Source organism: Rhagoletis zephyria, unplaced genomic scaffold (genome assembly GCF_001687245.7).
Source record: "Rhagoletis zephyria isolate East Lansing unplaced genomic scaffold, Rhagoletis_zephyria_1.1 Rzeph_scaffold_04204, whole genome shotgun sequence".
Classification (NCBI taxonomy): Eukaryota; Metazoa; Arthropoda; class Insecta; order Diptera; family Tephritidae; genus Rhagoletis; species Rhagoletis zephyria.
In genome coordinates this window covers 27413-41119 of record NW_016161287.1, presented here as the reverse complement: position 1 = coordinate 41119, position 13707 = coordinate 27413, and the positions used below count along the sequence as shown (strand labels likewise).

General features: G+C 36.8%; 1 long non-coding RNA gene across 1 annotated transcript; it reads right to left on the bottom strand.

Moving 5' to 3' along the window:
• Nucleotides 1-1937: 1937 nt before the first annotated feature.
• On the bottom strand, nt 1938-13436 carry LOC108370406 (uncharacterized). Its single transcript, XR_001848627.1, has 3 exons — nt 13367-13436; nt 3977-3980; nt 1938-1949 (listed from the first exon to the last, which is right to left on the bottom strand). It is a non-coding gene; the product is annotated as an uncharacterized LOC108370406 (long non-coding RNA).
• Between the last annotated feature and the right edge of the window lie 271 nt (nt 13437-13707).

The following is a 13707-nucleotide window of genomic DNA, read 5'->3' as shown; positions in this document are numbered from 1 at the left end:
CCAGAGCTTTGTTGCTGCTGGTGAACTTATTTTAGTGGCATTGCTTAATTTATTTTCATTTTTTTTTTTGTTTGTTTGTTTGTTTGTTACGCATTGGCCATTGCTTCCTGCTTTCATAACAATATACACATACATATCTGGCTGTTACTGTTGGTGTTGTAAATATTTACTGCGTACGATATAATAATAATCTCTTTACGATGATGTCGCAGTTTATGATAATGGGAACCATCTGGCCGGGACAAGACAAAAAGGCCTCGACAATAATGCCAAAAAAAACCAAAAAAAAAACACATTCAACTTAAGTACTTCTTTCAGCAGGATTCGAGGCGAGGGAGTGTGGTTTGTTGACATTTTAAGTGATTTAATGTTATGGTTTGCAAACTCTGACATTGTTTGGTGCTTCTGTCGTTTCTGCAGTCGAGAGATTTGTATTCGCGTGCGTTGCTGACCAGATAATATGTCGGTAAATGAATATTAATTGCGCCAGTTGGGTGCTTTCGAGCGATCATGTATGTATGTATGTATGTATGTACGAGCATATGTATGTATTCCTGCATGTTTAACTTTCACAATTCAAAGGCAAAATTTTAAACTAAGCCAACTGAAAGGTCCCAACACGCAAAAGTGGGATATAGTCGGGTATATATGCCCGAATAAGGGGCCCATCGTGGGCCCGGGGGCTTGGGGTTGAAAATATAACACTGGCCAACGAAATTGCACTTTTGGCCTGATGAATAACTTATGACAGATGATGTTTACCAATTTAACCTCGCTGATTCTAAATATACCCTCATTTGATTTCTAGCAGCTCTTGTTTACGAGTTATAGCTTTCACCTTCGTACGTTGGAGGAACGCTATCAAGGCCTCTTAAATGTAAACACACTGGCTGACTATTGCATTCAGAACAGATCTCTGCCTGCAACTTCCGCAAGGAAGTCTTATAAAAGAAAGTTTTTTCAACTTAAGATCTTACTAAAATTGGATCAACTACACTGCCGTAAAAGAGTATTTCGTCGCTCGAATAAAGAAACAGTGTAAATGCCACATACACTATTATTCGATAATTGCACCATTGGATAGACCGGATCAGAGCGCAACCTGCTGAGAAAAGAACACGACGCCTTGTGAAAGGGCTGAGAAAAGAACATGAAAATGTGACAGCGCTAACACAAGGCAGAATAAGTGCAGCCTTTTTTCGAGAAAAGAAAACGCTATTAGAAAAATCTTTAGTTTTCTTAAATATCTCTTTGGCTCACTAATTTATTCCCGAAAAATGAAATGGTATTTGTATGGTTTGTAATGGTTTATAAAAGTTTCCAATTCGTTTTTCTCAAAACTATACTTTTCATGTTACAGTATTTCATTATTCCAGCGACGATTTATTGGCACAGAGAATGTTTTACAATATATGCCAAAAATTTTATTTTAGTTTTTTCCGCTAATTTTTTATACTACAATAAAAAACATAAAAATATGGTTTCGAAATTTTATGGAAAACTCAGGAAAATTCATTAAATTTTCATGGAAATTTACAAATTTTTAATCAGACTTTTTTTGAGTATGCAGTTTTTTTTTAGCCCAATAAATTTTATTACAGCAAAGTGCAAGTTTCAAGTAGCTAGGACTTACTGGCGATTTTTGCAATTTTTTTTAAACGTAAAAGAAATTTCAATCATTAAAAATTTAGCTACTATTATGTAACATAACTTAATCATCAGAAATGCTGTTAAAATTTTTATTTCGTATGAAGTTTTATTAATAAAGTTCCCCTTAAAAAAGAATTTTGACATAATTTCAATAAAAACTAAAAACTCTAATTCTTCCCATATAGGTACTTTTTGATCCGTGGCAAGATCACTTTTTTCGCCGCAATGTTCATCGTAAATCAAATTTGCAACCATTTCACTTTCGATTAAAAGTATGTAGTGCAAAATTTGTTGGTCTACTTTGACCCTGGGTTGATCGAAGGTAGGCTTTTATCAATCTAAGTTTCCCAGTGTTTGGAAAAAGTTTAACTTTGTATGCATCTATATTTTTCATGCCACAAATTTATTTTTACTACAAAATTTTACTTACATATTAGAAAATGAGAACCAGCCTATCTAGAAAAAAAAATCGTTTATGTAATATGAGAATGAAGGATTTATAAATAACATAGGCCTGCGCTGTTTTTTTCTGCAATTTGGTTTAGTATTAGGTACTAAGCTACGGAAAGATCTATAAAAAATTCCATCACGTAAATTTCTCATCACTGAAAATAAATTTCGATATTCCAGGAAAAAAGGCTATATATTATCTTAACATACTTAAATATTAGAAAAACACAACACAATTATTGTAAGGGGGAAAAGTTTAATTCCGCAAGCCCGTATAAGATATAGAGTCTTTTACTGAAAAGCCCATCCACCTACGTTATGCTACCCATTATATCTTGTAAAAGAAAATTAGAAGGTGTGAATTGGACTTTAAGCTCTTTCGATTCTGGTAACGCAAATTAATCTGCATCCTAATCCTTTTTTGAAATGTCAGTTAAGCTAGCACTCTGGCTCTTAGGGCCTCCAATATGTTTTATCAAATTATTTCTTCCTTAATGTGTGTTTATCTAGCAAACTGCTGCATGGAGGGCGCTTTTAAGAAAAGGTACTTTTGTGTCTTCAACCCTGGAGTCGATGACGCAATGGTGGTCTGCGTATAGTGCTCTTTTAAAGCATTGTTATAAACAAGTAATTTTTAGCAAAAAAAAAAACCGACTTAAAAAAAAATATATAGTATATGTCTATATATTTCATGATCCAACGATCGGATCTAAACCAAATTAGTATGGGACCACTTCTGAGACACTACCTTTCCGGTTGACGTGGTGCAAAGTTATGCGGTAACATACATAAAAAAAAAAAAAAAAAAATATTCCGACGAACTGATAACCTCCTCCTTTTTTGGAAGTCGGTTAAAAATTAGACATAGAGAATTTCACTATACATATTCACATAATTTTTATTAGTATTATTTTGATGTTTTTACATAAACTGTAATTTGCAATTTTGCAAAAACAAGCATGACTTTTCTTAGCTCAAGAATTGTTTGTTGAGGTTAAGTTATGTTAAGAAATTTCAATAAAAACCAATGTAAGTTCATTCTAATTTTCAGTCTCAGAGTCTGGGCGCCTGAAAAGGTGTTTATCCTCTATTAGAGCCAAAAAGTTTCAATCAACTATCGACGACCCCTTAAGCCGAATTATGTTTAAACTACTACTCTTCTACTAGCTACTCTTCATAAACCCTAGAACACTAATGTTAGTCGATTCGACTCAAGTAGTTTATGTTTTGTGGTGAAGTTTCTGGAAATGCATTTTTTTTTTAATTTAATTTTCGTTCATTAAACTACAACATAACCGCATAACTTTTGTTTTATTTTGCTTAGAAAGTATTAAAACAATAACTTATGGAATATTTTTTGACGATTGATGCTTTAAAAGAAAAAATCAGTGCTAAATGCATGTTAGTCGATTCGACTAATAATTAGTATGAACGTATTAAAAATAAAAAAAATTGCGTTCCAGGTTTAAAGAACGCTTCCCAAAAACCACACAACAAATTTCCTTCATAGCGGCATACCGTTATTCGACCCGGGCACTGGTTCCAAGCACCTTTTCTTATTTTCCCTCCTCACGCCGTTTTACGATTTCGCTTTTGTATTATTCATTTTACGTTTGGTCTTTCCGTAAATCAATGTGAAATCTTAAAAAAAAAATGTATGCATGAGTAAGGCCAGCGCTTCGGATTATAGAGTTGAAATTGTAATATGAATAACGAAACAACGAACGCTATGAAAATAAACACTCAACTGTAATTATACCATTTTACAACAAAGCTATTTTGCTTACAGTTTTTCATTTCATTCTGCAAGGAAACAAAAAAAAACAGTACCTATCTGGTTAACAGGTTGTGTGATGATATTTTTTATTAAGTTGACAACACTCGGAAAAGAGTAAGCTAAATATGTTTCTCCCAGCACAAGATTTGGTAACTGTAACCACATCGTGTAACTATAACCAAATCATGTGTTGAGGGAAACATATATAGTTGCTGTAACTAAACTATTTTCTCAGTGTAAAGTAGAAATTTGTACCACATAAACGCTGAAACCCAGGCAGGTGTGAACGCCACGGTATTTATTTAAACGATTTTTTATCAAACGGATGCGAATGTGTGACTTGTTTGGACCACCCCACAAAAATTAAAAAAGTACTCATTTTAAGGGCTCCCAGTAATGCGCTACGACACATTCGTTCATGTAAATGTAAACTTACACATGCATGCATACATATATACATACATACATATATACATTTGCGGCATGTGTACACATTCACCTTTGTATGTTTGGCAAAAGCTATTGAAAATTTTTTGATTGGAAAAAATTTAATTTCCTATCCGTTTCGGTTGTTATCAGCACTCCAGAGCGAACAGCGCCATCCAAACCGCAAAAACCATTGTAAAATTGCTTTCACTGTTTGTTGTTGCCGCTGCTAGACCTGTCACCGTTGTATACGATACGCTCAATATTTGAATCGTCACTTTGTGCTGTTTAATTCATTATTTTTTTTTTTTAATTTTTGCAAAAATACACAATACACAATAGCTGCGAATTTTACAGTGCGGAAATCTAAAATGTTTTTTTTTTTTTTTGTACCATTCCATTGCACATTTCTCCTCTGCATTTCGATTATGAACCAATGTTTGTGTTGTGCATTGACTATCTGCCGGGGGTTGAACTCACACCACAATTAATTAAAAAGCTGACAATGAATGCGAATTCGACGAATGTGAAAGCGCACAAATCGATTGTATTGTGGTTTATCGTATCGGCCACAGCAGCGAGGAGGCGTCGAACTGCGAAGAACAATGTTGCCGTTCCGTTTTTTGATTAAAATTCTTCTTTTTTTTTAGCAAACGATTTGATTTCGCTATTTATGTCAAACAATTTGAAAATCAAGTATGTAAAATACATATGTATGTGTCTACATACTTACATATGCCGACAGGCTCATATACATACATATATTTATGTGTGTATGTACAATTGTATGTAAGAAAAAAAAACATTCCCGACAAAAATACGCAAAACGAAAAACGAAAAACGAAAAGCGTTTTAGCCCGTTTCTGTTAAGTCGGAGTCAATTTACAAAAACTTAGATACTTATGCATGAATTTTATGTTCCGCAAAAGCACTTTTACAAATCTCGAATGAAAAATTAATTCATTGACCATATTTTGAAGAGTCCTTCAAACTTGTCACATTGCCAAAGTCATAAATAATTAATAGTCATGCCATTAGCTGGTGCTCTTTAAACTATTATGCAAAATGCATTAAAGCTCTTCAGCCTTTCACAGGACACTCTCCACCACGACACACTCGAAATAATGAAATACAGAAGTACACACATACATACATACATGCATTCACTTCAAACGCAGTGGTGACATTCAATATCACTTCAAATATATCACATCACACAAAGGCCACCTAAAGTCACCGGCTGCAAAGCCAACGTTGTTGTTGCCAAATCTTATATACATACATATGTATGTATGTACTCAAAAGTCAAGTCAACATGTGATGCTGCACCCTCTCATCACCCCTCTCGCTCACCCGCGCATCATGGCCGCAGTGACAATCGTATGAACACATTATCACATTAGCAAATCACAAGTGACGTCGGCAAGCAGAGTGAGGATAACGGAGGGTAACGCTGACTGCAAAAGGGTTGTTGTTTGTCCTTCATTGAAGAATGTCAGCGTCAGGCATGGGAGTGTATGCGTGTAAGCTACAATTAAAGGACATGTTGCAGCCACAAAAAATGTCACAGTCGCAAATTTAATTATCACTGAAATGTTCGCTGCCATGTAAATGAAGGCATTTGCATCAACATTTCGCAACATTTGCAATTCAACAAGGACAACAAGGAATGGTGGTCGCGTTTTGTTCGTTGCCAGTTGAGTTGAGTGAATGTCACATAATTTATTCGAAATTTACAACGGTTGATGAATAAAGGACAACCACTACTACGCCACCTGGATCATTGCCGAAATCGGCAATATATTAGCCCAATAAAATTTGTTATTTAATTAAAATTAGATATCGTTTAAAAATTACTTTAGAGAAGATACCTATAATTCGATATGTGCACATATGTACATACATACATATGTGACGCCGCACGAAGAAACACAGCTTAGCGTCCAGAAATTTGATTTTTCATTTTTCATCCAAATTTGTAACGTGGTGCAATCGGAAAAAAAACGGTCAAACACCTGCTTTTCAATTTTAAAAACCGATCTGAGGCAAATAGCTAGGGGTAAAATCATGCTACCTTTACTTTCGGCCGTCCCGTAAAATTTCCCAAAAGACGCTAAAGTGTGCTTCTTCGTGCGCCGTCACATATATATATAGGGTTGCCAGACGTACTGCTTTTGGGAGTACAAGTACTCCTTTTTATTGCAATGTACTCCCTTGCGTTGCTTTTTTATCCAAAATAGAAATGTACTCCTTTCTCCGTTCCCGAATCTGGCAACCCTGCATATATAGAAGTTAATAATATATTTTCGCAGAGAAATCACTTCTGAATTGCTCTTCGATTTTAAATGAAATTTGTTTTAATAATTGTAAGGAATATAAACGGAACATTTGAAAACGTGTTTAGGTACACAATTCGGCTGTAGCTGAGTGTGCAGCCGTGTTAGCTTTTACTTCTTGGATTGCAGGATATTCTGCGTTCAATATCTGCCTACGAAGCATTTTAAAAGGAAAATAAAAAAGTTGTGTATGTTTTTGTATGGTTTTCGATTTTTGCTTTGTGTTTCCGAAATATGAAAAAGCATCTGTATATTGCAGAACGAAAGTGTATTTAAACGAAAAAATCTCGAAACAAAAATCTGTTTAAAGTAAACAATCGATCGCCTGGCGCCAAGTCATATTCATTTTATACCATACGGTAGATTTTTTTTCGTCAACGTTAACCGGCCATATGAGTCAACAATTAGCCATTTAGTGCAGAAATTCGAAGAAACTGAATCAGTGCAAGACGTGCCAACACCCGTACTTCTACGAACAGGGCGTTCGACCGAAAATATTGGTGCTTTGTAACAAAGTGTGAACCATGCCGCAACAACCTCAATTCGCCGTCGTGCACAGCAATTTAGCCTTACTCACAGCACCGTTCAGCGGATTTTAACAAAAGATCTAACTACATATTTTTACACGTCTAAAAAATTAAAGTGAAATAGGAACTGAATGAACGATAGAGACCATTTGCAGCGCCGTATATGTACCAATTAAATGCTTGAGCAACAAGCAGTTGATGCCGATTTTCCAAAAAAAACAAATATCATCATCAGCGATGACCCACACGTTCACCTAAACTGATGCGTTAGGAAGCCAAACTGCCGCATTTGGGGTACATACTTAAAATCCACACTACATTCAAGAAAAAACTATGCATCCACAACGAGTCACCGTTTGGTGTGGTTTTTGGACTGGCGGAATCATCGGACAGTACTTCTTCTTAAATGACGCCAGTAAAACAAATTCGAGTCAATTCAATTGTTACAATATGGGTTCAAAATGAAAACACTTTGGAAGAGGGTTGCCACCTGTTTAAAAAGTTAAATTCAATTCGTATTTCGTCGGGCAGTGTCAAGTTCGGCGCTCCTCGTTCATATGTTCAGTACCTGCGGACTTAAAAAACCCTTGAAACTCTAGGAAATTTCACGTAAATCCGTATGTTCTCTCCAACCTCTCTCCTTCCTCGGCAAACACCAGCGGGTACCCCGATGAATAATTTTAGGGCTGAAGCATTTGCAACAATTCGTGCGATATATTCTAGCCAGTGCAGCTGCTTTATTTGAATCGCTGAACTAAGTCTATATTACTTACTCTTTACATCGAATGAAAGACCGGATCATTTGCTGAAAATATTCTTGGGATCGGTGAGGACCGAAAGGCCTTATCAAAATCGAAAATAGCTTTTTCAATGTTGTAAGCTCTTAAGACAGTCTAATAAGTGACATTTTACAACAAAACGTGAGCAACGAGGGATTGTTACGCGAAGGAGCAATCCTGGCGACTAAATACAAATTAGTGGGAAACATCAATGAAAAAATGTCAGCATTGAAATCCAATACTTTGGACTGAGTAGGCAATTCAGGAGTAAAGTCCTCTCTCGACGTACGAAAACCACACTCTGTAAGTCAGTCATCATGCCCGTGCTGGTATATGGCGCAGAAGCCAACATCCGATGAGGCGGCTCTTGGAGTGGTTGAGAGAAAGATTTTGCGGAAGATTTACGGGCCTTTACGCGTTGGCGACGGCGAGTACCGCAGACGATGGAACGATGAGCTTTATGAGCTTTACAACGATATGGGCATAGTGCAGCGAATTAATATACAGCGGCTCCGCTGGCTTGGCCATGTCGTTCGAATGGACACCGACGCTCCAGCTCTGAAAGTATTCAACTCGGAACTCGCTGGTGGTAGCAGAGGAAGAGGGAGGCCTCCACTGCGATGGAAAGATCAGGTGGAGATGGACTTGGCTTTACTTGGCGTTTCCAATTGGCGTCAGTTGGCACAGAGGAGAAACGACTGGCGTGCTTTGCTGAACTCGGCCAAAATCGCTTAGGCGGTTAAAGCGCCAAAAAAGAAGAAAAGAAGAAGATCAATAAAAAAAATGAATGAGCAAGTACCTGATGTTGAGGCTACCTACAAGTCTACTGATACGTCCGATTGACTTCCGAATGAGACTAGTAAAGAATATTTTAGTTCGATTTTAATTCATTCATTTATTATAGTGCCAATAATAATGGCCAACCATTTTCCTGGATTACAACTAATCATTGTTAGCTTGCAGCACCAAATAGTACCCATTTATGCAGTCTAAATGAACCAACTTACAAGCAAATCCTTCGCCAAGTTACACGAATCCATTCAATTCAATTGAGCGCTCAACAACTCGTCACAGCAAGGAGTCGCAGAGGGCTGGGCAGGGAAATTCAGTGGCAACATTAAAAAATCAAATACCGTACCAAAGTGGATTTCCACCCCTTTGCCAATATTCGAATAGGCAAAAGTGCGATGTGGGCTGAAGCGCCCACTGCCACGGCAGACAGACAGACAGACGGAATTGTCGGTAATCCCACAATGAGCTGCCATAATAGACGCGCAAATTTGTGAGCTTTGCTCAGTCCAGCGGTGGGAGCGCAACCGTTTTGCAGATTTGTGGCATGCCACATAGCGGTTATGTAGCGGTGCGTTCACGTGCGGTTGCTGCGGCATTCATGCTAGTTACGCAGATTGACTTTGGTTGCTTAACATTTGCGGTTTCGCACTTTGCCACCACCCTGAAGCGGAGTTTACGTAGGTATGTATGTACATACATATGTTTGTAGCGTGGGTGACGCATTTGCAACACCAAGAGGGCGTCAGAGCGACGCAAGCGAATATTCATTGAAAGCAACAGGGTGGAAAGTTGAAGTTGCACGCTGTCACAAACGAATCCAATGAGTGAATGAATGAATTATATATTTGTGTGGTGAAGGTGGAGGCGAAAGGCGAAGCGACGGCGAAGCGGTCAGAAGTTGGCAAATGTTGGAGAAAAAGTCACTGCTGCAAAATAAAATATGGGAGTTATTACTCGGACAGGTAGTCCTTGACTTTGATAATCCACTAACAGACCGGGGCGACCAGGCATGCAATGTGACAAGCAGGACGAACCTTTGAGAAAAATTGTTGTTGTTTGTTTTTGCTTCCTAGCTAACTAAGAAAATGAGACTTTTGTTATTAGACGAATTATGGCTTGGATAAAAGGTATTAAGCGATAGCGCTCCAGTGTGGGGATCCCACTTAGCGCGTAATTACGTGGTTTAGCCCATAGACGCTGGAGTTTTTAGCTAATTGAAAAGTTGACTGCCACCCAGATGAGCACAGCTGCGGGCTTGAAATTCCGGAAATTTAATGTAAAATCTAATGTAAGCAAATGCGGGAAAATATATGTAGTTCTTAGGGAAAAATATAAAGTTAGAATTTTTAAACCACGCACCCATACATATTGGCATATATACATACATACATATATACGTACACGAGTACATACAAATGGTGTAGCCAATCTATTTTGATGATATACTTTTCTAGTATTCAACTCGCTTTTTATCTGGCATTTACACATGAGTGCATAACTTGTTGACATTGGTTGCGGAAAGTTGCGACGAGCTGTGAATTTTTGACATTTAATATTGACATGACTGACAATTGCGAACTTGTTAGACATGTGATAGAAATATACAAAGATGTGAGAGGAGATGATGAAGAGGATTCAAATATTGTCAATATAATTAAATGTATGTAGCTATGCGTATTAGGGTGGTCCATCCTTGTTGGATCAGTTTAACTTATGATTTTTAGCTGTCCGATTTAATTCTAAATAATTATCCTAAAAAGTTCAACTATATCTATAATATTTATTTTACTATGAGATCAGGCGAGAGCTCTAGAGCTCAGCGTGTATGTCGATGCAACGAAGTTATAGGCTGCCATCTCATGTCGACCAAACTATATTTTCACAACGACAACCAGAAGTTGGTGGTGAGAGACAATAAAAACTATGCGCCTGAAGCACTTACTCTTTGCATGTCTTAACATTGGTCCATCGTGATGCTGTCAAGGCGAGTTCGCACCCGCAGCGTAAGTATCTTGCTAATAGGCCGACCTCAGCGATCGAATGAATGGCGCAACAGGCAAAACAGCTGCCCATTTCGGTCCAGGTACAGTTTCTATTAATAGCAAGGTAGTTTTTAAATGCCGACTTGGGATCACTACCCAATTTTGTAAATAACTTGAAATAATAAAAATAAATAAATAACAAATTCGTGAAAGTCGTGGTGGTCTCCCGGTGAATGTTGCGTAAGGACTGTTTGTACAACTCTGGGTCCCATGCTTGTGCGATGCAAGTCTGTATCCCGTCCAGCAGTTCGTATAGAGGCTAGAAGGTGGCTCTGTTTCCAGCAAGTGTCTGATCGGGTGTTTCCTGTTAGCAGCCAAATTGGTTGCTGAGCATAAATACACATACATATGTATGTAGGTATGTTCCGTGACACGTAGCATTGGGTGTTCAGACGACATTAGAAGGCATCTCATTGGTGTGTTTTGGGAGGTCCACAGCTTCATACACTTCGCCTTACTTGTTCTAGGTGAGCAAACTGCTCCAACTTAATTTATAGCCGGCCGCCAACTGCCAGAAGCAATCTTCCGTGTAGGGTATCAGCAAAAATCCCTTCTGGTGGCTGAGGAAGGTGTCGAGGTGTAGAAATTAAACAGAAGGTAAAGAGGACGCTGCAGCGTCTGGTAGGTGGATTTAGAGGGGTGTGTGGTGGTGAAGACCTTGGCTTACGTTAGGGCGCTACTAACCACAGAGTGTGGTTTGAAAGGTAGACTGAACGCAACTTGACCATTCTCATCAACGACGTGTACAATATATTACACCAAGAGATAATACTTATCTTGTAATGGTTTTTGATTTTGCATAGATTGCTAGTAATATTTAAAGGACCTCAAATTACAGCACAGACTAAACAATACGAACATTTGGCCACTCATTCAGATAAGAATTCGATAAAACTATAAAATACTTAAAACTGGCTTCTGAGATTAGAAGTATTATAGTAACTTCGGTATAACTAAAGGTTCAACTTCAAACCAGCACGGGTTAATATATGCTGGTATCGAAATCAAAAAATATTTAGAGATCGCTCAAAGCGCTCAAAGTTTTCCATAAATTTTTATATGAACAAAATAAAATTTTTCGTAGAAATGGTATAAAATTCTTGCAAATCAATATTTTTAAATCGGAAAACTCAGGTTCTCTTCAGGATACATTCAATAATAATACCCAATTGTTTATTTAACCATTTTTGAATACTAACGATTTTTTATAGGTCACCGCATTGCATTTTTTTGGTGCTTTTGTGTGTTTTTGGCGGAACTATACATTATAATGGTTATATAAACAACTGGGTGTTATTATTGGGAATCCGTTAAAAAATTTTGATTTTTAACTATTCTATACCATTTCTACGAAAATATATAAATACATGAAAAATTTTGGGCGCTTTGAGCGACCTCTAAATATTTTTTGATTTCAAAAAAAAAATAAAAAAACAAGGATATACTTTTTTCGATATAGAACAATCCTAGGGGGTGAGAGCATACAAATTCCGACTTTACTTTTTCACATGCATTTTTTTGGACCACCCTAATGTACATACATATTATAAAATAAAATATATACATTAGGAAGAAAATATTATTTTCCTGCGTTTTTTTTTTTTTTAATTAAAGAACTTGAAAATTCTTCCGCCAGCAGCGAGGTCATTGTAAAAAGTTAATTATGTACGGCCTTAACTTGAAATCAAATTTTCGAAACATCAAAGTCAAACTATAAAAATAATTGTCAACAATGGCTGGCATCCTGTGGTGCGTCATGAACCGCCTCACAACCAAGTCTGTAGTCTGTTAAATGTCACCCTCTCCAATGTGCATGTGTACTTATGTACATATATGTATGTACATAACTCTGTATGAATTAGGATATGGATATCGAAATAAACATTCATTCATACGTTCATAGTTAAGTACACAGAGCCAAAGCTTTATCCTTTATTTGTTCGGTAATATTTCGTATCCGCCCAATTCATTCGAGTAGAAATTAATCCACTCACTCTCGGTCTCCCGCTGGGAATGATCAATCAATTCAAATCAAATTTTATTTATAAGCAAATCCTTTTTCTCTGCCACTACAGAAGAAAAGTCAGCGTTTAATGAAGAAATTGGAAATCACCAACTGGACCAGGTAATAAAGTTAAAAGCAACAAGCAGATTGAGGGCTGCTGATTTATGTACTTCATATTGCGCCAAACTAAAATATATATATATGTACATATATACATATGTACCTACACATGTAAATACATACACCCACTAGAAAAAGTTTTCGTACAGAGGTTTTTCAAAAATATTCATACATACATTTGCTATATATGTTTTTCAAAGAATAAAATTTTGTTCATTTATAGAAAAATATAGTTCATTCTTCAATATAAACCATTCAAGTATAGGTTTCCAACTTAGTCTAAAAATTACAAATATTCGCCAAATTTTCAGACCTTTTTTGTACAAGTTTAAAGTTTTTGTCGTGATACCACGGTGTACCGTTAGCTTAAATAAATGTTTAGAGAACTTGAAACCACAACCAACTAATTTTTAACACTGCGAAAAGGCATAATATGACTTTGATGGTACTCCCTTAATATACTTTTTATGCGTTTAAATTTTACGACATACAACTATACGACACTTATGACACCGTTGTGAGTACCCCATATATCTTTATAAAAAATTTACGAAGTTTTTTAATGAAAAACAGTATGAATATTGTAAGGAAAATCTGTACGCAAACTTTTTCTGCTGGGTGTATGTACATATGTACATATACGCGTGTGTGGAAAAGCAGTGAATGTATCATCATAATTACAACTCTGTAGATTCCAGCAGCGCATTATTTAATTGATCTGTCGGTTGGTTCAAGTGGTTTGGACAAATCGGACTGCTGCTGCTGCCAACGACTTCCGCTTGAACTCACTGCTTGTATGTATG